Consider the following 26711-nt stretch of genomic DNA (forward strand, 5'->3'; position numbering starts at 1 on the left):
AGTAGTGGTGGGAACAGTTACAGAGTAAGTAAGAAACAATGTTAGCCTTCACTACATGTAAAAGTTATAAAACACACACACACACACACAAAACAATCTGCAAATGTGGGGGTGCCTGGGTGGCTCAGTTGTTAAGTGTCTGCTTTCGCCCCAGGTTGGGATCCAGGGTCCTGAGATCGTGCCCCACATCAGGCTCCCTGCTCAGTGGGAAGCCTACTTCTCCCTCTCCCACTCCCTCTACTTGTGTTCCCTCTCTCACTCTCTCTCTTTGTCAAATAAATAAATAAAATATTTTTTTAAAAATCAACAAATGTAAAAAGTTTCTGCACGACAGCTCTCTATATAGAGCTCCTAATAACTAAATATGTTTTTTTGTTTGTTTGTTGTTGTTGTTGTTGTTTTTTTTTTTTTTTAGTTCATATGACCTTTCCAAATTAAAACACAAGGAAATCCAAACTTTAATGTTATTGTCATTCCTGGGCCCATGACCTACTGCTTACTTCAAGAGTGGGATCATATGAACTGATTGATAGGGTGTTAGATAAATTCCTAGAAGGTTTTTAAATCCTGCTTCCTCATCTATAAAGATGTCCACATAAGGTTCCAGAAAGTTAAATCACTTTTTTCCCCCCACTGTTACCAGCGTGTTAGTGAGGGTTAACTGGGCCTGTAGTGTGCCTTTACATGCAAGTTAAGAATGTAACCCTCCCTTACTTTTGTAGAAGTTCTTCCTCAGAGAAGCTCATGTTCAAAGATGAACATTTTCCTGGAGATCTCAGTGGTTTGGGATCCATACAATTTTCTTTGGCAATCCAGTATAACTAAACATGAGTATAGCAATATATAACGGTCCTTCGGATCAATTTTGGGCATAGAACAGTGAAGAGTAACTATTTAAAGGCCTTCCTTCCTCTAAATGTCTGTAAACACTGTGAAAATCCAGATACTCCTTTTTAAAACCGTGGGGTCTGCTGAATTTTCCAGCATAATAAAACTCCCCCTATCTTTGCAAAACGAAACCTGGCATAGATTTGCAAAGTGCTAAGAACACTTAATTTATCTCCAATCTATTTTCTTACATCCCTTTTCCTTGCAGGTGGAAGAAGAAGGGGAAGGAAACAACTTTAGACAAATGTTGATAAGGTTCAGGAATGATTGATGGCTCGTATAAAAAGTCTTTGAAGCATATGAGTTTGAAAGAAAAGCGACTCGTTTTTTCTTCCACGATATTTTGTCATGGATTTTTTTTTTCTTCCTAAAAGGGTGTTTTATTTAAAAGAATAAAGGCAAGGATTCATAATATATGTCTTGCCTCACAAAGAAATTTGACAAAAAGTAAAAATAAAAATTTTGTTGACCAAAATCTAGCTGTCAGACATATTTAATCTAGTATCTTGATAAAATCAACTTCAAGGAAGATCTCAGATTGTGCTCTCATCAAAACTGATTTTATCAAACAAGATAATCCTTGCTGTCAACAAGCAGCATTTTCTTGAAACTCTCAACATTTCTTCTATTCACTCTACTCCATTGTCCTTGGAAGCCAAAATGAAGGTTGCAAGACAATTATGATCATAAGTCATCACTTAGATTCTCCCAAACAGAAACAAGCAGCAGGAGGTTAAACTTGAGGTAGCAGCTTGCAGACACACTCACACTGAAAGGAAAGAAAGCTGAACTGGTAAATGTATAAAGCTACATGTTGAAAATAGACCCCCAGGATACAGGATGTCCATTGTTTGAAGCAATCAAGTGCAAATGAAACCTGCCTTTGCATGCACAATTGGGCATTTTCTTCCAGAAATGCCTGATTGTGTATGCAAATGAGCGTTTTGTGCACCCAGTTACCTGTTTGCTATATTCATATTTTTAGGGTCGATGTAAGTGCTTTTATTATTTTGTTTTAATAAAATTGTTCTAAATTGTCTGCGGAAGAATGATGCTTTGGAAAACTGTTATTTTCTTAAAATCCAGGTTTAAACAAGCCTCTCTGAATCCTTTCAATGAAGAGATCTGTGTTAATAAAGCAAAATACAGAATTAAAGCAATTATATGGGTGATTCAAGGTAAACATACTACCATGCATCTATTTGCCAAATTATTTTGGGATTTTAGGTAGAAGAAAGGCCCTAAACCATGTTATTCATGTGGCTTTACACTTCACTTAGTAGGTCCAACCACACCACCAGTGGGACCTGGGTGTATGAGAAGCTTCAGACTCCTCTTAGAATATTCTGGCATAGAGAAGTGGATCCATTGCCCCGCAGTGGATCCATATGTCCAAGCAAATAAGCTTCCCATATCATGCATCCTGACTTGCATTTATTCCAGCTTTTCTCAGAAAAGAAATCGCAAATGTGAGGATACACTAAATTAGGTTACAAAACTCTGAGTTGAGGGAAAAATTTCTGAATAATTTTCTTGACACTGCATTCAACTCCTTCAGGACCCATGGTGATAAAGCACTGAAGATTTATTTTAATGTGTAAAAACCCTGCTCTCTTCCTCTGGGAGATGGTAAGGAAGACACTGGGAGGCTCTAGGAATGGTTTATATTTATCAACTAAAGTGCTGTCTGCTCACTAATAAGCTTCATAAATATTTCTCCCTTATCCTGAAAAGAACTAAAAAAAAAAAAAAAGTCCAATATTGTAATCTTTAAGATTTTTTTTTTTTAAAGAGAGCGACAAAAGAAAGAAATAATCCCACTTTCGAAAGGTTCTAATACCTTAGTAGAAAACTATAGCTGAGTTACTGTTGCCTTCTTGGCAAGACTATCATTTATGTAATCCTGGCTTCATCAACACACCACTAACTAGCCAAGCATTTCAGTGCCGAGAGAGATGACTAGCTCAGGCTCATGGTATATATTTATGTATTTCTTATCTCTATAATTATTAAACCTAGAAAAAGAACTAGATTTTTTTTTTTTTTCAACTGGATTTGAAGCTGATTTCTTCTTTGACTCTGCGTGGTGAAAATCTCAGTCTCTGAGATGTACAAAATAGTGCCTTTAATGATGTTCTGTTTTTTTCTAATAGTAGCAGGTAAGACCTTCTTAAACCTCATTACTGACAAGAGTCTACCTCCATATTTTATGCACAATTCTATCCCTAAGTGAGAGTAATGTCTGGAGTTGTATGCCAGTCTTTCTCTGAGTCAGTATCAAGTCAGCCTTGTTGATAAGGCTGTCCAGCATGTAGAAATCTCCATCTTTCAGTGGCTATAGTTATCACCCTTGAACCTCAACTCCAAAAAGAATTTAGTCCTACAAATCTATATGTTATACTGTGCTCATGATGAGTAGAGCTACCATCTGTCACCATATAAGACGACTATTACAATACCGGGCACCTGGATGGCTCAGTGGGTTAAGCCTCTGCCTTCGGCTCAGGTCATGATCTCAGGGTCCTGGGACTGAGTTCTGTATCGGGCTCTCTGCTCAGTGGGAGCCTGCTTCCTCCTCTCTCTCTGCCTGCCTCTCTGCCTACCTGTGACCTCTGTCTATCAAGTAAATAAATAAAATCTTTAAAAAAAGGCTATTATAATACCATTGACTCTGTTCCTTGTGCTGTACCTTTTATCCCTGTGACTTACTCACGTCCTAACTGGAGGCTTGGGTCTCCCACTTCCCTTCATCCATTGTACCCATCAGCTTGTCCTCCATATCCATGGGTCTGTTTCTGCTTTTTTCGTTGTTATTTATTCATTTGCTTTGTTTTTTGTTTTTTATTCCAGTAGTAAGTGAAATCATATGGTATCATTCTTTCTCTAAGTTATTTATACTTTGATTAAAACAAAAAAGAAAAGTAATTTAGCTGGTAGTTTTAGTCACACATGTTCAGCAGATTTATCTCCCTGATTTTTACTGCCAGTTTTCTCTGATGCTGATTTTTATTATCTTACCTTGTTATTACTTCTAGATTGACATCTTAGCTTTTGGTCTTTGCTTAGCTCTTTGTTTATGGTATTTAAGTTCCACCTACCATTTCCCCTCAAAATTAACTAATTTCCTCACATTTCCACAGACATTTATTAAGTGCCTTTTATGTTCCAGGCAAGTATTAGGGACCAGTAATACCCAAGACAGACAGGATCTCTGCCTGTGTGTAACCTGCTTCCATCTAGATTCACACTGATTGATCAGATGTTTACATTTATAGGCAGGTTCTTCCAGGATCCATAGGGTTAATTTCCATGGACAGGCTGGGAGTCATGCCATTATTTGAGTCCCATTCAGGATATTCCATGACTTCAGGGGATTTGTGATCTGGCTCAGGAGATCAGAAAGGCTCACTTTATTGGAGTAGTTGCTTCTGTACCACCCATCTCATTGGACATGATGTTGGAGAGGTGCTTGGGTCCCTCAAGTGATGAGTAGCATGAGGAAGCACGAATTTCTATACTCATTTTCAATAAGGAGCATTAAGCAGAATGATGCAGAGGTAGATAACAGATGGGACCATTCTTCTTCAGAAAACCAAGTAGGCACACAATGCAGAGTGTGGTATGGGATAGACAATGCTCAGAAACTCAGCAAACATTTATAGAGTGTGTTCAGTTAGTATGGTTATGGACTAAATGTTCGAGAATACAAAAATACAAAATCGAAAGCTCTATCCTTGAGTTACTAGTAATGTAGTTGTATCATACTTTTAATTATACTACTATGTTTAAAGGCCTACAGAAGGAAGGTATGTCTGGGATGCCTGCGAGTGACTCTGTCTATACATAGCTTTTTAAAAAGAGGGGTACATAAGAAGTAAGTAGGTTGCAAGCCATTTTTTTATATTGTAGAAATATAAATTAGGCAGGATGCTCCAGTCCAGATATTAGTTCTGAACTTCTAACTTCTGTATTTAAACCTCTACATTTAACAGATACAATAGAAATCATCATGGCTGGTAACAGAGGTCATGTTCAATGGCTTTATGTCTAGACAGACCTTTTTTCAGTAGTACAACCTATGAAATTTCTTAACAGTTTCTGCATCAGTTTAGCCAGTATGTATATAAAAATCTCGTCCACTCTACGAGGAGTAGGTGGGTTTCCTCTTGCTGCCCAAGGCCTTTGTTTAGCTAGAATAGTTCACATCCCATTTTAAAACATGCTGCAGGTCATATCTTCAAGGATGAATATAGAGCAACATGGAAAGTACAACCAGACATTTTTATTGTATGAAGCATAGGTAGAATTACTCTGGGTTGGTCAGTGTCCTAGAAAAAAAAAAAAAAAAAAAAAAAAAAAAATATATATATATATATATATATATATATATATATATATAGTAAGTGTTTTCTTTATTCCTGCCCAGCTAGGTGTTAGAAAACAAGGTGCTGTGAGTAGACCTACTTCTTCAAGTGTACTTATTGGCTCTTGTTCTGCATATCACTTGCTTTTATACCACTCCTAATTGTGGCTTTTGTCCTCAACAATCTACTTTCTACTTCCTCCCCACCCTCCCCCTACTCTCTTGGCTGCCAACTTCTTTTCATTCCTGAAACACTGACTTTGCCTAAGGTTCTTTTCTGTACAGACTCCATTCTTGAAACTAATAATAGCTAACATTTATTGAGTGTTTGCAATGAACTTTGTGAAGTACTTGCGTGTATTACCTCATTTAATCCTTACATCATCAGTTCTTTGAGGACAATACCATTATCAGCCCTATTTTACAGATGAACCAGAACTTAGAGAGATGAAGCAATTTTTCTAAGCTTCCACTACAATAAAATGGCAGAATTAGGACTTATGCAAGTTCTGATGGGCCCTATAACTTGGGACCTTTTCCCTATGTCATGATTCACTCAGTCCACAAATGTCAACTTCTTAGAACTATGGCAGAAGCCAGTAGTTTACTTATTCTTTTAAAATTGTTATTTTTTTACTTATTTCATCTCTTCTACCCTATACCATAAACATAATTTTTTAAAAAAGTAAGCTCCTTGAAGCTCAAAGACTATTTTTCCCACTTTAAAATTCCTTGTAGAAACTAGCTGTCCTTTGAATAAAATATATGTACATTATTCGTAAGTGCAATAAATTTGTCATATTTTAATTTGACTTGAACACTCTGGCTAATCAGCCCCTTGGCAATAAGAACTGTCAAACACTCAGTGCAGTGGTAAAAGTTAGGAACTGCTTGTTAAAGTAATCAGATTTAAAACCTAAAAATGGAAATCTCAATATGCCGTTGGACTATACAGTTTATGACAATGAACAAATAGTTTGCAGACATATAGTTTCTCTTATTTGTAACCTCTAATTTTTGAGATCTCTAAACAGTTTTTGGTTTTGTTTTTTAAATACTTGTGCTGTTATCAATGCCATTCTAAAGGTCAATTTTGAGAGAAAAATTTTTGTTCTCTGTCCCAATTACATAAGTTCATATGTATAAAGGTTTTCCTCTAGGTTTTTTTAAGAAACTAACATTTCAGGTAGACCTTGTCCTAAAGAAGCATAGCATTTGTGATAAGAATGCAAGGGATATGTAGAAGATAATAGCAAAATTAAAGAAATACAGTGTTAAGAACACTCATTGCCATTGACCAAAGAGGGCCAGTAGAGGAAAATGTTACTGCTGCCAGCTGATTATGTAATCTTGAGCAAGTGCCATGTCACTGGGTTTTAAAGGATTTTTAAATGAAGGGTATGGCTAGGGGATCCCTCAGACTTCCTTTAACTCAGAAGCAGTATGACTCTGATGATGATAGAGTTTCATCAAGGAAGTAGAGTTTGTGTTGGAAAGATCTAATGTGGAAGATGCATGTAGAGTTTGGGTTGTTCAGAGCAAAGGCACAAAAAGAGAGCAAGTCAAAGAGGTAGAAAGGCATGGACTTTGTATCTAGGAAGCACAAGAAGAGATTCGGCTGACTGAGTAGATGGTCTTTGAGGAAGGCAGCGGGAGGTAGGCATGGGAAAGCTGGTAGGGGTCAGATGTTGGAGGCCTTGAATGCTTTTTTTCCACTTGGGCACAGCCATGCAATACCACTTCAATTTTTATCAGGGCTATTTTAAAGTAAAATTGTGTTGATTTTGTTTACTATTGATCCAGTTACTAGATTAAAACAAAACAAAACAAAAACCAAAAACTTGTGTTTTGGTAGTACACTTCACCTCTAAAATTAAGCAATGGAGAAGAACTCAAAAACACCTTAGTATACCCCCAGAAGAAATTTCAGGAGACTACCAGTTCTTACACTACACGCAAGCATATCCACATACCGTGTGTGGCCAGAAATCTCACTGAAACCATCATTTGCTTTTCCTAAATTTTTTTTTTTTAAGATTTATTTATTTGTCTGACAGAGAGAGATCACAAGTAGGCAGAGAGGCGGGCAGAGAGAGAGGGAGGAAAGCAGGCTCCCCGCTGAGCAGAGAGCCCGATGTGGGACTCGATCCCAGGACCCTATCATGACCTGAGCCGAAGGCAGAGGCTTAACCCACTGAGCCACCCAGGTGCCCCTCTAAATTCTTTTTTGTCCAGATATCCTGCATGCCTTCATAATTCTATTTCTATTTTCCTAAAGTGAAAAATATGTCTATTCTCCCAATTCAGTGCAAGGTGTTATATGCTCCCTTTCCAGCCCCATGAAAGGCCGTTTACCTTTGTTATTCTTTCAAAATTTACAGATACCCCTAATAAGGAGGTGGGACCAAAACCTAAGATTCTAATATCTATTTATTTGACTTTCTCTAGGGTGTTTAGGAACATTTTCAATTTGTTCAGCAGAGACATTTCCCAAAAGAATTCTTATAGGTGAAAGCTTAAGTACTTAAAATCAATTAGCTGTTTTGTTTTGTTTTGTTTTGTTTTGTATGCATGTTTTGAGTTTATGCAGTTCTTGCAACACCCTGAAAACATAGCTGACTTTGATGTTTGTTGGAATTGATCCAAGGTTCAATGAAAATGCCCTGATTTCGATTCTTGAACAAAGAGATCCTTCTTTTGTAATAGAGTATGTATCCTGTATGTAAACTGGCAAAAGATTACCCAATGTGCTGGGTTTTTGTTTTTGTTTTTGTTTTAAAGAACAGGATTATGTTATCTTTTGCTTTTCTTTGGGATAATAGCAATTGGCCAGGTCATATGAGGCTCTTCAGGAGGCCTAGATGTGCATAAAGTGGAACATCACTGAACAGCAGCTCACCCCATGCTGTTGCCTCTGCAAGAGAAAGGGATGATTTTTCTCCAGTTTCTTTTCATCTGCTCTACCCTGTCTAATTTTAAATGACCCTTTTGGAAATGGGATATTGTCCAGGAGTAAGCTTCAAATGCATTGCTTGGTCACAGATTTCCTCTAGCCATCTTCTTGTTAGCTGTCTAGAATGAGCTGAAGCTGTGCCTTGAAACCTGTGAGAAGCCACTTCTGGAGCATTTATGTCTCTCCAGGGCCAGAATTTCCCATACAAAAAAACAACAAAGAATAGGAGAGTAGACAGCAGAATCCAACCAGTTAGCAGGACTGCTGTAGGCCCTACGCAAACACGTTTGCTCTGGCTGTGAGTGAGATACTTCTCTGGGGTTCATCTCATCTTGATTGCCTACAGTCCCTCAGCCCCCCTAGGATCCTTTGTTTCTGGCAGTGCCTGCTTTGGCTTCTGATGTCTGCTTTTGCGTGACCACTCATTCCCAATGTGACTCACTTTATCTTGCCAGCATTTGTCTTCTGCCCTTGACTGTTAGCAACTCCCAGCTTCTAGTCTCTGTTATACTCTTTCCTCCCACATCTCCCCAGGTCTGATGAATGGAGCATGGTTGAGTTAGTACATTGAAAAAATTCCCAGGATAAATCATGTTTCAGAATCTGCTATTCACATAAAACTTGAGAAAAGTAAGATGAGGTAGGTTGGCTTACTTTGCAACTTCACTTGTACTACAAAACTGAAAGCTATATTAACTTACTTGGCTAATTTCAGTTAATTATAACACAGACCTGCACTTATGTGCATGTTCTTTACTGAGGGCATGATGAATCCATGTAGAAAGTTAATATCCCTAAAGTTTTTCAAGAAAAAAAAAAAGAGTTTTGGATATGGGTGACTCATTTTGTTTTCTAGATAAATTAGTGTCAGAAAGTTCTTTCTTGAACTTCCTAAATACTTCTTGATAAAATATAAATTAATCCAGTTAATTCTTTTTACGTCAGTAAACATGTAAACAGCTGGTTACCATAGCCCTTAATAGGCAAAGAGAAATTCGGAGGGCATAATTATACACTTTTTGTGACAGTATAAATAATCAAATGTCGAGGTCAGCAACTCTGGGCTGCAGCTTTTCTGCTCTCCTGAAAGGAGACTCTTAATTCTGCATAAGCGGTACTTCTCCTTCCCTGTCCTGGCTCCCAGACACTGTGAGTGGACCCTAACCTGGGGGTATTGGTCTTTTCAATAAATAGGTAAAAAGCAGTGCCTGTGGTTATGTTCAGGAGCTCCCTTTTGGAGGGCAGCCAAGTAGGAGGAATTAGAGTGGTTTTTCCCAGCCCCCAAACCATTGGCTTTCCAGACAATGTGCTTTGTACAAGATCTACTGTCATCCTCAATTTCTCTTACTTGCCCATCATAACAATCTACTTAGTGAACTTGAAACTTTTTGAACATGAAGGGAAGCCAGTTTCCCTGATGGCCAATAGACACTGAAACCTTGTTTCTCTCTAGAAACTGTTTATGGGAAGGGTCATGATAGTAGTGAAGTGTCAAAAAGAGATTGCATACCGATCCATGTAAACTGTTCACTAGTGTCTTTGCTCCTGTTTTCCATGCCTCCTGTTTCTTGTGAATGGGTTTATCAAGGTCTTACTCTGATCTGTCTCTAAAAAGCCTACATAATTGCATTCAGTTTATGCTTATGAAACTAGTCTACTCTCTACATCTTCCAAGAAGCCCTATGATATCCTCTCTGGCTTTGTACAGGATGCCTTTTCCCACTCCTAAGTCAACCTCCTCCTTGAGCTGGTCAACCAACTAATCCAGATTTCCTCCAGGGCCTTTCTCAGTATAGCATGAAAGTGTCTCATCCTGGGAAACCCTTCAGTCCCAGACAGTTGCTCGCCCAAGCCTTGACCTATTAATGGTTCCTCCAATTGCATCATTGTCTTCTTTCCACTTGAATTGGTAAAGCTTTTCTTTTGTAATAGTGATCATTTTCCACTTCAAATTGTTGTCTTCTCCCTCTCCCTGCACACACCTCCATCACAATGTAAATACTTTAGTGAAATTTTCCTGTCATTAATATAACTTTATATTTCAAATACCTATTGCATGCTTTATTATAAGACAAAATCTTATCCTCAAATAACTTAAAGACTAATGGGGATAGAAGGAAAAAGCAATAACTATTCTATGTGGTTGTTAGCCATCCATGCTTTGAGAACATTCTGGATAAACAGCTGTAAGAAATTCAGTGGAGGACAGATAATTTTCAGTTATCATAGGAGGCTGCATAGAGAAGAAAGAATTTGAGTTCAACCACAGTGAATTTTGGTTAGGGAAATAAGGAGGGACTTCTTCCAGGTGAGGAGACCAGCAGAGTCAGAGTTTGTGAAGATTTTCCCATTTTCCCATTTTCACTTTTGTATCCCCTCTGGGGCTAAATCTAGAGCCCTAAATCACTTAGTTATATTTACCAAATTAAAATGAACACATGACATTGTTTGAAACAGCAACCATTCCCATTAAAAACTGATCATAGCTTCAAGCTTTACATGTAAAAACAAAATGAACTAGGTCTTCAAAATGCCCAGAGAAACACCATGGAGTTCTCCTAATTAAAGCCAGAACTTGATTTTCACATGATTTCTTAGCAATGCAGCAGGAACCAAAGTAAATCTCGAGGACCTAGCATGAGAGTAGCTGGAAGAGAGAAGCTGTCTCTTGCTGTGCCAGGGGTCTTTAACTGGGAAATCTCCCCTGAGGTATAGATGAGATCAGAGAACAAAGCCATAGGGATGATGGAAAATCATTTTAAACAAAAACTGATCAAATCACTTTAGTTTTCTATGTAAAATGTTTTTTCTTTCCAGTGACTCAAGGAGGTTGAGGTTGATAGCTTCTTACAGGACAGATCACAAATTTGCAGTCATTCTTTGCATTTGAGAAGTAATTAAACATTTGTAAAATGACAGTTTTCAAATGAAATGTCTGACTAGAGTCTCCTTCTGAGATAATGATGTGGTTTCTTTGGCTGTGAGTATTGACACAGGCAGCGGAGCTTCTCTTCGCCCTGTCCTCCATGCCTGGCTGCAGTTTTCAACGGCAGTCACTGCAGATGCTCCTTTCTCCAAGTTTATTCCTAAACCTCCTGCCCCGCCCCCCGCCCAGGCCGCTGGACACACTCATCAGTAGCCCACTATCCCTTGAGATAGTGTGATATGAATACCTGCATTTTACCAAGCTCTTACTTTCAGTGTGCTTTGTCCTAAAATGATGACATCAGTGAAGATGAGAAGCCTGCAGACGTGCAGCTGAAGGGTCAAACGGACAGCTTTCATCTCTCACCTTGTGTTGGGAAAACTATAGCTAAAAGGAACTGGAAAAAGAACCAAATGTCTTGTATTATAGAAGTTTGACTCCTTCAGTGTTTTTGGCAGAGCATGATCTTAAGAAATAGCTAAGAAATCCCCCTTGATGTTAGCACTTTGTTATATTATTGGCAGGGAGCTTAACGATGTGTTTGTAGGTGTGTTTATGCTAGTTTATAATTTAACTGGATGCCAGCACAACAATGATTTTTTTCCCCTAACTGTGGATCAAGTAATTGATTCTCATGGGTATGTATGATTATTTGATTCATACAGAGATGATTTAGCCTTTTTCTTGTTACATTTATTTGAAAAATATTAACTCAACCTAACCTAACCTAACGTAACCTAACAAGGAGAAAAATGTATTTTTGTGATGGTTGCTACAGAGATAGACAAGTGTCAGTACAAGGAGAAGAAGAATTTCTGGGATTGATGTTTCATTTTTTCTGTATGCTCATCCAGTCAAAATATATTTAAGCACCTTCCATATACTCCTTACTGGGCCAGGCACTAGAGATACAGACAGAGATAAGCCAATTCTGGGATGTTGAACAGATGAGGGCAGGCTACATGTAAACAAAGACAATGATGATGTAGCATGTATGGATGGAAGTATGAATGGAAGGATGATTGCTACTGGAAAGCAGCACAGAGGAAAGAGCAATTAATATGCCCAACACATAGAGGAATATTTCCTGGATGAGATGGCATTCCAAATGATCCTTTAAAGGAGGAGTAGGAATTGAGGCATAATAAGAAAAAGTGGTGGATAATGGTGTGCGAGGCATACAACAGTCTGTGCATAGGCTTGGAGGCTTGGATATTAATATCCTGGTGAGTAATTGTGGGTTGTTTAGAGTGGCTTCACCACAGGGAAGAAGAAGGTAGGCAGAGGAAGAAATGAGGCTAGAAATGTCAAGTGGTTTTGAAGAGCTGGTGGAAAGAATACGGCTTTGGAAGTTAGACAATATGAGTTCACATATTCCTTCGAAGACCTTCTATGATGTTTCCAACCCTTTCTGATTCTCAGTTCCTTTAAAGTGGACCTGAAAATAAAAATAAAACTTATTTTGTTACATGGCTGGATTTAATTCCTGGCCCAGTGTAGGCAATCTTAAATGGCAGTTCTCTTTGGCACCCTTCCTTTATATACTATCTACATAAAAGCTTGGAGTTTATTCTGCATGTAGCAAGAAGACAGGGAAGAATCTGAAATAAAGAAGTCACAGGATTAGCTCTTGGATTATAAATATACCAGTGTCACAATAATATGAAAGAGGGCTTACTGGACATATAGTGAGACAAGAGACAAGGAGACCAGTTTCAAACCTGTTGCAATATTCCAGAAAATAACTCATAAAAGCTAGAATCAAAGCTGTAGTAGGGATCATGACAAGAAAGAATAAGATTCCAGACATGTCAGAAGTCACAAATGGAGATCTATAATGGAGGAGGAAGGATCAAGAATGATGTGGTTATGCAGCAGTGGTCAGAGGAACTTGCTGCACATTCATTCGGAATATCCAGATATCTACTGAACACCAGGCAGCCTGTGGGAGGGCCCAGGAAGGACTGGTTTCCAGGAAGACACCCACTGGTAAGAGTAGTTGACTTTTCAGAAGCTCTAGTTCTACATTATCATCATTGATTATTTCTACTGCAATCCTCTTTGTGAAGAGTGACATGATCATTCTTTATTAATTCTCCTCCACAACAAGATGCCAAGCTAGATTGCCCAGCAGCATCAACAAAGCTGGGACTAACACCCTGGAGTCTGAGTTCAACCAGCTAACCTCCTCTCTATTACTTGAGCTTTACTGAAGTAAGTACCATAAAGCCTTACTTAATTAAAATCAAGAAAACAAGCTGCAGTGACAGGACTTGAACAGCTTCCAATGTTAGGAGGAAATAAAAATATCAGCCCCTCATCTCTGGACCGGTCAGCATTCTAAAAACAAAAAGAGACGTGGCAGTGCATTTCTGAGCAGGATGCTGATCTGAAGATGCTAGACACCGGCTGTATACTACTCACATATAGATCCACAATGGCGTACACGAGTCCAACAAGTAGAACACATGTGAATGAGTGCTTCCTGCCAGGCACTGTGGTCCAGGCTTTCTGTACAACTGTTTTAGTTAACTCTTTTGATAAGCCTTTATCTAATCCTTCCGGTAACACCATCAATCTTGTTGATTCACACAGAAGGAAACTACAATTTAGAGAAATTAGATAAGTTACCTGAAATCATACAGCTAATGAGATCATAGGGTCAGAGCTGGAAGTCATGTCTGACTCTCGTACCCATGTCTTTCCCCACTGGGCGATGTGTCCTCAGTTTAGGAGAGCAAGTCGTTTAAGGCTGTGTCTTTATTCTTTATGTGATTAAAGTACATATTTTTGAACTCCTATTACCATTTCCTTTTAATGAGCATCAGAGACAGAAGCAAAGGCTATGGACCTGACCCAGTTAAATTCAGTCCAGTCAGTATTTACTGGGTCCTTTCTACTGTTTGTACAGACAGTATTTTCTCATTGGGAAATATTCTGACCCCAGTGCTTTGTATATTAATAACCTAATAAACCCTAGAAGTCCCCCCCAAATCTCATGATGCCAAACCTTTCAAGCTGGCCATCTCTCCATTCAAGAGAATATTTCCCTCCCCAGCAACAATGAAAAAGGATAAGGGGCCTAACTGACTTCTAAGGTATTCCCCTCCTGGTCATGTTACAGTCTTCAAAATAATTATACTAACAGCAACATGATATTAAAAATGATAACAATTAGCATTTTGGGGGCATCATCTGGTGAATCAAGTGCTCTGCTGGTAACTTAACCACTTACTTAATTAATGTTGGGATTGGAATTAAAATTCAAGTCTGCCTGAAAACAAAATCCCATCACAAGTCAAAATGTAACCCTGTTCTTCCAAGTTACCTCATACTCACTTGTGAAACTAAACCCTCAGGAAGTGATTTTTGTGCACTGCCTCTTCAAATGGGATCAACAAGTATTAATAAAAGGGTGTGCTCTTCATTCACCCACCAAGTCAAATCCAACTCCAAAGGACATTTCCTTACTTGCAGATTTTCCTTTCATTCCAATCCTCACCATATCTTTCTGCTTTTTTTCCTACTCCTAAATTGAGGAACAACTCCCGCTTGGCTGCTGGATGGAGACATAGTTCTCCAGAAATGACAGTTCCAGAAATGACAAAGGGAAATTCTTGGAGATTGATACAAAGATCCTTGTAGAGTGCCCAAGGACCTCTATGTACAGACAGAAGGGAAGCACTGGCAGTGGGTAGCACTGACAGGCCTCCTGGGATTGGCCCTTCCAGGAAAAAGCTCTGACTTATCCTCCATATGACAAAGCCAAATCAGCCAGTCATTGTCTTGTGAAAGAAGATGTTTAGCAAATGCAAAGGAGCCAGGCAACAGAGGTCTGAAGAGAGGCCCATGGAGGTCAGGGAAGTCAGAGTCGGTTTGGGCAGTCTGGGACAGCTGCCATTGTCAGAACAGGAAGAGTGTCTCCCTAACAGGCCATTTATAGGGCTGCTAATTGCCCATTTTTCTCTATGTATCCGGCTTGAGCAAGGGCAACTCTGTCCAGAGAGAAACCCAAAGAGCTGAAGATGGATTTAGGAAGATCCATAAAACTCGATGAATAAATAAGGACATTAACTTTTAATGTAAATAGGACTGAAGCATCTTATTACTTTATTTCTTGAAGATATAAGAGGAGATTCCTTCTGCCAATTTGAACAGCTTCAAAGTGTACTTGAGAGTACTTGGAAGAAGAAAAAGGACCTTCGTACCAGATATTATCTGCTTACAGGTGCCAAGGGTAACTCAAAAGTGTTCACAAACTGGGGGAGTGTGCTGCTCTTCAAATAGCTGTAAACCTAACTGTATTGAAAGGAAGCCAGTCATGGTGAGAGCAAGCCAAACTACAGAATGTGGCTCATTCACTCATTCATTGGACACATACTAAGATCTTCTTATGTGTTAGGTGCTGATTATACTTTGTAACTATAAAGATGAGCAGGCATGGCTGTGCTCTCCTGGAGTTTGTGGTCTAACTGGAGGGTGGTGGACAGAAAGTCCCTGTAGAACTTTGACTGAGGTTAAGGGTGTCCAGGTATGGTCTCAACATTCTATGGGGTTGAACTAATTTGTAGCCAGGGCTGAAGGCCCTAGCAGCCAAGAATCAAGAAACTCTCCTGCTGAGGAGTAAGAACTCTTAAAGTCAAAGTGACAAGTTGTTTGGTGCCTCAAATGTGCTGGCACTATCCTATATACCTTTGTGTGCTCTATCTCTAACCTGCAGAATGTTCTGATAGCTATTATTCACCTATTTTCTGGAGATGGCACTTAGACTCCGAGAAGTTGAGTGCTTTAACAAAGTCACACAGTTGGTGTGGAACTGAACCACGATCCTTTGTGTTTGAACTTTAAATGCATTCCGCCACCGCCATTCTAATCCTTTTTGCATGCCAAGACCAGATTAATTTTTTACTAGATCTCATTTCTTACAATAGTATCCTCACCACCTTCAAAGTGTCCTTATTGTAAAGGAATCCGCAGTCCCTTGGCTTTGAATTTAAAGCCCCACAGCACCTGGTTCTGTGCTACCATTCTGCTTTTACATTTCATCAGTGCTTTAACATATCCTCCACATCAATTAAACCAAACTACTTGTCATGTCTGAAAACTTCGTTAATTTCCCCACATCCATATTAATTAAAAAGGCTGTTGTTACTGATTAAATGTGGGAGGCATAGAAGGAGAAGATGACAAAGTTGATTCTGCGTTTTCAAGGCTGAGTGATTCAGAATGCTGGTGCCATCGAATAAAGCAGGAAAGTCATGAGGAGGGGTGGTTTGGGGGGAAAGGATAAATCTTGTTTTAGTGTCTTGTTTGAGTTGACAGTAGAACCTTCAGGATGGCAGCCTGGCTTCCAGTTAGAAAATTGGCCTGAAGTTCAGAAGGCAGCCAGTGCAGGAATTGAGTTTGGAACAGCTGTGCGTACAAGGGAAGTGACCCCAGAGAAGGGAGTGAGATGAGAATAGAGAACTGCAGACTGGGTCTTGGAGGAGGCCCAAGGACCTGTTACAGTTACAGATGGACAGATGGACGTTGGACTAAATGAGAAGAGAAGTTTAAGCAAAGGCACAAATTCCTCCTAACATTTCTAGGGGGAAAAAATAATAGAAAGAAGCAAGAGAATAATTTGTTTCCCAAAGTGAGGCTCTTCAATTTTCCCTAATGACTCTTAGGAGCTTTTCTTAAGGTTTGGGTTTAGAGGCATGGAGCAAACGCACTACATGAGTCTGGGCTACTGCTTATCTTCACTTGTGACCTGGTTTTTTGAACGAATATTTGGAAGTAACTCACTAACAAAATGGAGCATCCATAAGCATTCCAGGTACTGGGTATGGTATACAATGGCGAGCAGGATAAAGTCCCCGGTATGGTGGAGTCCGCTTTGGGGTGGATGATATCACAGGCAAGAATGTCCCTAGGTTTGTGGCAGAGCTGGCACAGAGCATCTTGGGTGTCAGGGGGCTCTGTCAGGGAGGCATCTTGGGGCTGGATCTTACAGGGTAAAATACAGTTGCTAAGTCTGGAACGTAAGATGTGATTGAGTTAATTAAGAAGGTATGATCAAATTAAGGGGATAATAAAAGCATCTATGAAATTACCTTCAGACAGTTCAGTTTGCTGGAATACAGCTTTTCCCAGGCAGGATGACAGTCCTTAGGCTTGTGCAAGAAGAAAAGCAGGGACCAGGCTCTACACCATGCTAAGGAGTTTTGGATTTATCCTTCAGATGATAGGAAACCACTGGAAGGTTTTAAGGGGAGCCGTCATATGGTTCTGATTGTGTTTTAGAGAGATCTCTCTGATGGATGGAGGATGAATTGGAGAATGTGGAAACAGGGGGTCACTTTAGGAAGCTGCTCTAGTTGTCCAGGTGAGTGATGATAAGGGTTTGAACCACAGCAGTGATGGTAGAGATAAAGAGGGATGTATGGATTCTAAATATCTTTTAGAAAAGACATTGCTTAACTGGTGGTACACAGGATGTGGAGGATGAGAGCCAGGGCCACGGGATACTTGTGCAGGTCGATTCGGTATGACCGAGGGCATTGTAACACAGCGACGGAGATGTAAGCACAATAGTAGATTGGCTTGGAGGGAAAGGTATTCAGCTCAGTTAGGGAATTGTTGAATTTGAGATTCTTCGGTATATCGATAGGAGATGCCTGGTAGATACGTGAATATACAAATGTAAATCTTGGCAAAGTCTAGGGTGGGCATATAGATTAAGGAAGAAGAACACTGATCCTTGTCCCACATCAACCACTCTGTGGCAGCCAGAAGAAGAGCAGGCTTTGATGGAAATAAAGGAAACACTCAGAAAAGGGCTGAAGTTTGTATGAATTTCACAGAAGTGAGAACATAGAACTCCAAGAAGGAAAAAGATAATTATCTCAAATAGACAGGTCCACTAAAAAGATAATTGAATTACGAAATCAAAATTGTGGTTTTCCATGTTGCAACTATCCCTCCAGGACCCCACCCCTAAACTGTGGGCTCACGGCATAAGTACGCTTGCATCCAGAAGCATTGTCTGGCCACGGTGAGTTTCCTACCACCCCTTTCACCATATTTCTGGACTTCAACAGACACTGCGGTTGTTCCACATTCATCATTCATCACGAAGTGGGTTTAATTTGGGTGGCACAGACGTGCCTTCCTTAATAGATGTGGATGAATCCACGGACACTGCAAAAGTCTGCACAGGAGAGACAAATTTCAATGAGGTTGCAGGGAATGGGAAAATGTCTTTAAAGTGAGACTTCAGGGACCCCATGCAAAGAAGCAGGAAAGCATTGCCAAGGCTCTGTGGTAGCAACTGCTGATCATGATTATTCGTTTTGTGTGAGGAAAGCAAACTCCTGCTCTCTGGGACTTAGAAACAAACATATTTTTTGTAGTAGTAGAATGCACGCTGGTATAACACTTGCTGCATATATTAACCTATGAGACTAAACATTTCTAGTATTTTGAAGGGAAAGAATTAAATGTCTACTTCATGGGAGGTGTAGCATAAAAATCTATAGGTTTGAGGAAGTTTTCTCTTGTTATTTCTTTGAAAATAACACATCTTGTAGGTGAGAATATATGGTATAGATGGTAATTGCTTTTTTGCTGGAGCCACATTTTCATCCTCCTCCCTTTCTCCTCCAATATTAATTATCAGGCCTAAAAATAGTCCATTGTGGGATCTGTGTGCCTCCGGGAGGCTCCTACGGAAATCTGACATCTGTGCAGAAGGCTCCACTGAGATGTGTGTTTCTGTGAAGCTGTCTCGTGTTTGTGAATTCAGTAAACACTTGCATAGTGAATGCTGAAGTGTCTGTCTCTCACAATGGCTATGAGTGGCAGCCTGTGAGAACAGTGTCTTTCTGAGCAGACATGACTCACAGCGCCTGGAGGGAATAGAGAATGCATGGAATATTTATGATTAACAGCATTAATGAAGATAGAGAAATATTGATACAGTAACATAGCACAGTGTAACTATTGTTTGCAACCAAAATGCCATGGTCTTTTGTAGTTTCTTGTTTGGCTTATACCTATAAACAGGTGTTCATCCCCTGTACCTCATTTGGAGAAAAAGCATATGAAAAAACTTAAAAAAAAAAAAAAGAAAAAAAAGGAAAAAAAACAGAAAAAATAGTGAGTCGTGTGCATTCACAGTCAGTTAAGGTGTAGCTAGAAGGATACTAGAAAAATCTTCATGAACAAATACATGCCTTCTGGAATTAGAGACTCATGGCTTTGTAGTATGCCTCTTCCTAAAAAGACAACAATCACCCTTGCTCAAGTTATTTCCTCCTTGGTAAGATTTCATTTTGTCAGATATTCTTAGTTTATCTTTCTGGAATGAATGGTACTTTGAAGAGAGGTGAGCTGAAATAAAGGAGGGAAGGATAACTTTTGTAGCATGAAAATGGCAGTCATTTTTCCTAATCAGGACATATGTCTTGACAAATGAATATATTGCCGGGGAAGGTAAGATTGATTACTTAAAATTGGGATGTTCCTGAAAATCTGAGGTGTATGGTCACATTTTGGGGGTCTTGTTAAGAAGTCTTAGGTGAAGTCTCCAGGTGGGAGCTCTATGTATCAGGGTGCATATGAGAGCTGCCCAGAGCATGTTGGGAGGCAGATTAGATCCAGGAGGAGGTAAAGGTGCAGGAAAAAGAGGCAGAAGCAGAGCAGAAGGAACTATTTCATAATCCGGTTCACAGGGGGATTGATAATACACAGTTGTACATGCTACAGAATACTTTGTTTTAACTTTCAATCTCAAATGGTCATTTTACCATCAGTCTCTTCAATCAACTTTTCAGATATTGGTTAATTCCCTCATATTCCTTTAATGTGTGTGTACATTACATGCAATGATATATAATGTACACTATGTATATATATATTACATACAACTGAAAATCAAATTTCATTAAAGTTAACTATTTGATCCAGCAGACATTTTCTAAGTACCTATTAAATGTAAACATGACAGGTCCCTGGGAATTGTAGAATATGATATGCATTTAAATGTTGAGTCATTTCCCTATTGTAGGGAACAATAATTCAGGTATTTATCTACTCATTATTACTTATTTAATGGAATATGATTCTAGGCCCACATTGTTTTCTTGCTGTCATATATCACGTATCAGGGTTGCTGGCTCTTCTGTTCAGTTACTGTGCATAAGAGTTGGAAATGCACTTTATTTTTAGCCTAAGGAAGACATAATTTGGAAGTTAAATTTGTTGCAATAAAAAAATTCTTACAGTTCACCCCATACCAAATAAACTACAGCAGCTCATCATCTTGGGTAATGAGAGAGGAAAGTCCACATGGAGCAGCTGGCAAGACTTGCTTTGGCCTTTGGTCCTTCCACATATATGCATGTGTGAATACTGCTCCAGGAATGTTATCTGAGTTGTCATTTCCACAGTCTTCAGGTTTGTAAATATCTCAAGTTGGAAACTTAAAGACATCCACTCCATTAGTGTCTTCACTGATCTCTGGACCAATTTTGGTCAGAAACCTTTATTGCTTAGAACAGAGAATCCTTAGACTTTTTGTCTGGCTCTCTAGGTTTTCGAAGTGTTGTTGTGGGAGCACCAGGGATTGGTCAGGGTACCTGGGAGGCTGCAGCAGTAACGTGGGGTGGAACTGTCCAGGGACAGACCCCAAAACTGAGCTGGTGGAGCCCAGACCCTACACTCACTCCATCCCTGAATTTACCTTTGACTTAACGTGTTCTGTATGAGATTTCATTTGAAAATAAGAAGTGATTATTCAGTTTTATTAGTTTGGAAACCATTGATTGAGATTTTCCATAAATATATCTGAAAATAAGCTAAATGTTCACCCAAAGGGGAAGGTTTGAATAGGTAATAACAGTAATATTATGGATATTATGTAGCAGATAAAAAGGATATGATAGATGAATATCTATCATGTATTCATTTGTATATATTATATAGATATGAATTATTATTGTATATATTATATAGATATGAATATCTATTATGTAGATATATGAATATCTATTACATAGATATTCATTTATATCACCTGTTATATACGGTGAGGTAGTAATAGTGTTAAATTTTAAAAAACGACAAGTTGCAAAACAATACTTATCGAATGATCCCACTTGTATAAAAATACATAAAAATCAAGACTGTGGGCTCCTTTAAATACAACTAGGTGTGGACATTTGGTGGCTTCTTCAAGTTAACATTTTGTCAATGAAATAAGTGGGATCCACCAAAGTCTGGAAAAGTGAAATGTGAGCCTGTCACTTCCTCTCTCTCTCTCTCTCTCTCTCTTTCCCTTTTTTGTCTTGGGTCAAAGTCCATTGGTTTGTGCTTGGCTCAGGTTTTTATCTGCTCACCGACAATAAAATTGGTCACAGAATTAGCAAAGTCTCCTCACTTAAACTTTGGTTCTGAGTGAAAGGAGAGAGAACAACTTCCCAAATACAAACCAAGTTAAATTGAAGAAAATCTTTTAAAAGGTTGGCTTTAGTAGAAAAAAGATTCATAAACTAGAAAATGCACACATGTTGACCAAACTATGGGAGAAGGAATATTAAATGACTCAAATTTCAATTTATAAAGGACGATCAATCAGGGAGTTATTTGTATTAAATTCAGTGGCAGACGGTTCTCAGTGCACTTCTCTCCATGGCCTCTCTAAGAAACAAATTATAGTGTAAATGTATTTTTTGGCACACCAAACATTATGTACCAACTTATTCTTGATTAATATTAGAATGTGTTGATGAAATTTCCTAAGCACTGCTTAGAGCTAAAATGAGAGGGAATTTTTTTTTCTTAAATAAAATGTGTTGATACTTGTTTTCATGGTGACTATTAGTTATATATTCAATTTCATGTTCATAGAAATAGTGTGCTGGGAAGTTATTTTAATAGTCAGAAATATTGAGCTTCTACATGCCTCCCATGCCTCAGCTTTTTTAAAAAAAAAATTTATTCTATTTCAACAAATTCATTGAGACCTACTATGTTCTGGATAGCACTCAAGGATTAGAATGCAGGGATAATTTTTGAAAAGCTGTTCCACGCATCAAGAAATCGATTGGCTAGTAGGTAGAATAAACACACACTAAAAATGACAGTAAAAAGTGATAAGTATCATAAAAAGAGGTTGGCACCAGTGATATGGGGGGAGAAGTGAGCTAGCCTGTGTATTCATTCCACATGGGCAGAGAAGATGATAGGATCTTCTCCACTCCTGGGTCTCCAAGCACCTGGCACAATTCCTGATACCTGGTATATGTTTAAGGACTCCTTATTGAATAAGAGAATGGGAAAAATCATGAATGAATGCGATTTACGGGAGCAAGCTTCATGGAGGATAGGACCTTTAAGCTTGGTCTGGAAAAAAATAAGAGAAGTAAGGAAAGTGGTAAAAAAACAAGAAGATATTCCGGGTAAAAATTTGAGTACACTATTAAAACAAGCAAACAAAACCTCATGGCAAATGAATGGAATAAAAGAAATGTTGCAACATTAAAATGTATATACTTAACATGCTAAATAAAACACACATGTGACTATATATAAAGTATATTTGTGTTATATTTGTTTTATCCAATTATGTTGTATCTTATATATACAAACTCAAAAATTCTGCAGCTGTGAAGACATCCTTTCTGTGTGATTCACTGTGGCCAGGCTCTACTTCATATACATTAGCTTCTTACAGCATTTCCCTTCTCTGTTGTTACAATGTTCTATGTAAACCTCACACTTTGCAGCCCTCATTCTTTTTTTTTTTTTTAAAGTTTTAATTTATTTATTTGACAGAGAGAGAGAGATCACAAGAAGGCAGAGAGAAAGGGGGAAGCAGGCTCCCTACTGAGCAGAGAGCCCGATGCTGGGCTTGATCCTAGGACCCTGAGACCATGACCTGAGCTGAAGGCAGAGGCTTAACCCACTGAGCCACCCAGGCGTCCCTCAGTCTTCATTCTTAATTATTTATTTTAAAAGTGTCAAAATTAACCACAAAACCCCTTAGGAGCTCAAAGCCCTGATTGGAATGTGATCTTTTCTTCTCTTTGTCTTGGTTCTGATAAAGTTTGGGGCTATTCTGAAGCTTGTTAGCAGGAAGAAACCAAGCATATGAGGCCAGTAGGAGCCCTGGAATCATCCTGGGGCAAACAGAGGTATGTGAGCCATATGTTGAAAGCCCTTCCAGATAGGTTAAATATAGTCTCTTTTAAGTACCTTGATGTCATCCTTTTTTTACTTCAGCTTTATTCATATTCAACAATAAAAAAGTGCCTCTGTTATTAAATATCTTTGCATATGGCATGTTATGAAAAGAAATCGTAATAAGAAGTCTAAATCAAGCTGTTTGAAAGTGAGGGTGGCTGGGGAAAAGTTACTAGAAGAATAGAAGGAATAACAGGTTAGACTTCACAGACTAAATGGCATATCGGTTCTTTCTTTGATTTTATATATTATCAAACACTTTGAGTAGACATTGCTTGTGTTCTATATTTAGCCAAAAGGATGGCGCTGCCATAAATGCTAAATGCTGTCTACATAGGTTCTGTATCAGAAAGAAGGAGCAGAGGTGGCGTGGAGGGGAGGGCGCGTGATGTAGCTACTGAAGTTCAAGCCATTCGAGGGGGTGTACCCGAGACATCTGTGTGAGCAGAAGTGCCAGCTGCGGCTCTGCTACCTGGGTGGAGGGAGGGCAGCTTGCTATTCCTCTGAAGCAATCTATTTCATTTACGGCACAGCTATTTTAATGGGAAGCCAATTCCTGTGGGTTCATTTTGTTACACTTCTCATGCCAAATGCCATTTCCACAGAGTTTGGGGAAGATGGGTATGGTGCTTAGGACTCTGGAGTAAAGGAAAGAGTTTCCCCTAGACTTAGGAGCCCTGTTCAGTGTGGGTGACACATCTGCTAATCACAGACGCAAGACAACTTCTTCCTCACCTCCTGGATATGTAGTCAAATGACCTGACTCACATATCTCACCAACACATACAGCTTTGACCCTTAGAGATGTTTACTCCGCCCCTTGAAGACAGCAGGAGCAGATGGGTATGTGCAGTCACTCGGCTTCCTTGTCATTTTGTCTTTCAGGTTGCTTTCTTACTGTTATGAGATGACTTGCTGTCCTAGACTAGCTTTTATTTAAGAATAAACCAGCAGAACTTGAACCGGTGGTATTTGTTAAAGAAAAAACAGAAGGAAGGGAGAGACACAAAGAAAGAAAGGCAGAGAGAGGCAGACATACATCTATTCAAAACTACCTAGTCTTCTAGGCATTTTTGCAAATGACACTTTGTCCAAGCATCATCATGCCCAGAAGTTACTGATTACTTAACTATGTGTTAGGCACTGTGATAAGCACTTTTAATTATTTTCTCATTTAATCTGCATGAAAACTGTGGGCAGGATATTATTATGCTGATGTTACATATATGTAAATAGAGTCTTTGGGAGGTTAAATCACCTGCTCCATTGTCACGCAGCCAACTGATTGAGTCAGGACTATATCCAGGTTTAAATGATTCCAAAGCCACTTCTCTTAATTATAACACTGTACCACCTACTTATTGAAATTCTAACCAAAAACAGTGGAGGGCAAATATCTGTAAGGAAAAGCTAAATTTGATTCTCAGCCAAATCGAACAATGCATATGCCATCCATGGCTCTTAGCTGATCCAACCTTTGTTATTCCCTGGGAGAAACAACACAAACTCAGGGTAAGCATAGCCCAAGAACGCAAGCCATGCCAATATTCCATGGCTGATTCCTCTAGTCTGTCCTATTGATGCTCAGAGCCTTAACAGCCTAAGTGCTAGTGCTGATTTCTTCCAAGACCTTTAAATATCATGGAAGAAAATTTCAATTTTATTCTGGATGCACAGGTCATAATTCTGTGGGGTTCAGAGAATTCTGTGGAGTCCATGCAATACGCTCATACCCCATCTCCCCCAAATGCCTTTTCCTTTTAAATGCTGTAGTTGCTTGTCTGTAGGAAACTCTCAGAGCTAAAATGGGTTTCAGAGTCTTCAGAGTTTTCATTAATGGAAACCTGCAATTCAACAAAAAAAGAAAAAAAGAGAGAGAGAGAGAAGTAAAAGTGTTGTGATATAGACAGGTGTTAGAGAGAACCATCTGCTTGTTAATAACTTGCCCACAGATTTTCATGTAACAGGATGGGGACACATTTATTATGTGTAGCTGGGCCCCATTCCATTTCACTATCATTTTTGTAGAAATATTATTCCTTGCACAACGTGCTATATTTTTTAATTTACTTTTTAAAATCCTCCTCTCCCTGGATCATGTTCTCAATATGCTTTTCTCCTTCCTCCCCCACCTCCTCCTCCTGTTTCCTGATGCAGTCTTCTTTTCCAACCCTCTTTCAAACCATAGCACAGGCTGCAAATAGAATCCATTACCAACAACAGTCCTTTGGTTTGCTAAGAAATGAAACTCCGATTATATATATTGAAAATGGTATTTTCTAATGCCGGCCAAAATTTATCCCAATGATTTCAAGTAAATTTTTTTCAATTTTGATTTCATTTTCTGTTATGCATACATGTCTTGAGATAGATATAATAGCTGCTATAAACTAGGGGTTGGGAAATCTGAGAGATAAGAACATCACATGTGGTCCTGCCAGTGCTGTTAACTAGCAGTGTGGACTTAGGTTTAACTGTAGAATGAGTGCGTTGGACTAGATTGATTGATTGATTCATTCATTTATTCAGCAAATATTTATGTTCAGCTTCCCAAGAGCCATGCACTGTGCTAGGTAGTGGGTGATAAAAGTAAAAGTTATGGGACCTGTTTTTGTAGGATAACTCTCAGGAGGGAAGAAGCAGACGATTGCGAGAGTGATGTATTAATTGTAGTGATTGACATTCATACAAAGGTCAAATGATGTATTAATTGTAGTGATTGACATTCATACAAAGGTCACATTGTTCGTATGTGGAATAGTTCAAAAATTCATAGAGCTATTTTTTTGTGTTAAGTTTTTTTTTTTAAGACTTTATTTATTTGAGAGAAAGAGAGAGAGGTGGGGGAGAGCACAAAGAGAGAAGAAGGCCCCCCACTGAACAGTAAGCCTGATGTGCGGCTCCATCTGGGGACCCTGAGATCATGACCTGAGCTGCAGACAGACTTTTAATCAACTGAGCCATCCAGGCACCTGAGATTTATTTTATGAGGTTTGTGTAGGGCAGCAGAACCAGTCATTGGTGTCTTTGAGATGACATGGTGACGGATAGTAATAAGGACAATTCTTTTTATGATCCCCGTCACTTGATTAAATACAATACCCTCTTGGAAGATATGTAGATATGCTTCTGAAATGAGTGTTAGTTCATGATGCTCAGACTGTGCATTCTTTTCTTCAGAGTCAATCAGCTTAGACTTTTACAACTTTTCTGAACTTGGTGATATAACTTGACATTCACCCAGAATTAACAGAATCTCTCAAGTCAAATCAGCCCATCCCTTTGGAAGTTTACATTATTTTTTCCTGGTCTTGGCTAGGTGGTATCTCATGTTCATTAGCTTTCCTGAAAGAAGT

At 38.9% G+C, this 26711-nt stretch overlaps 1 protein-coding gene across 6 annotated transcripts in view; it reads left to right on the plus strand.

The window, feature by feature from the left end:
- The window catches only part of OPCML (opioid binding protein/cell adhesion molecule like), a 1096764-nt gene that overhangs the window by 907302 nt on the left and 162751 nt on the right, over positions 1–26711 (plus strand). The gene's annotated exons all lie outside the window — the stretch shown is intronic.

This window comes from Mustela putorius, unplaced genomic scaffold (assembly GCF_011764305.1).
Source record: "Mustela putorius furo isolate JIRA1106 unplaced genomic scaffold, ASM1176430v1.1 tig00000460_pilon_pilon_pilon, whole genome shotgun sequence".
In the NCBI taxonomy this organism is placed as follows: domain Eukaryota; kingdom Metazoa; phylum Chordata; class Mammalia; order Carnivora; family Mustelidae; genus Mustela; species Mustela putorius.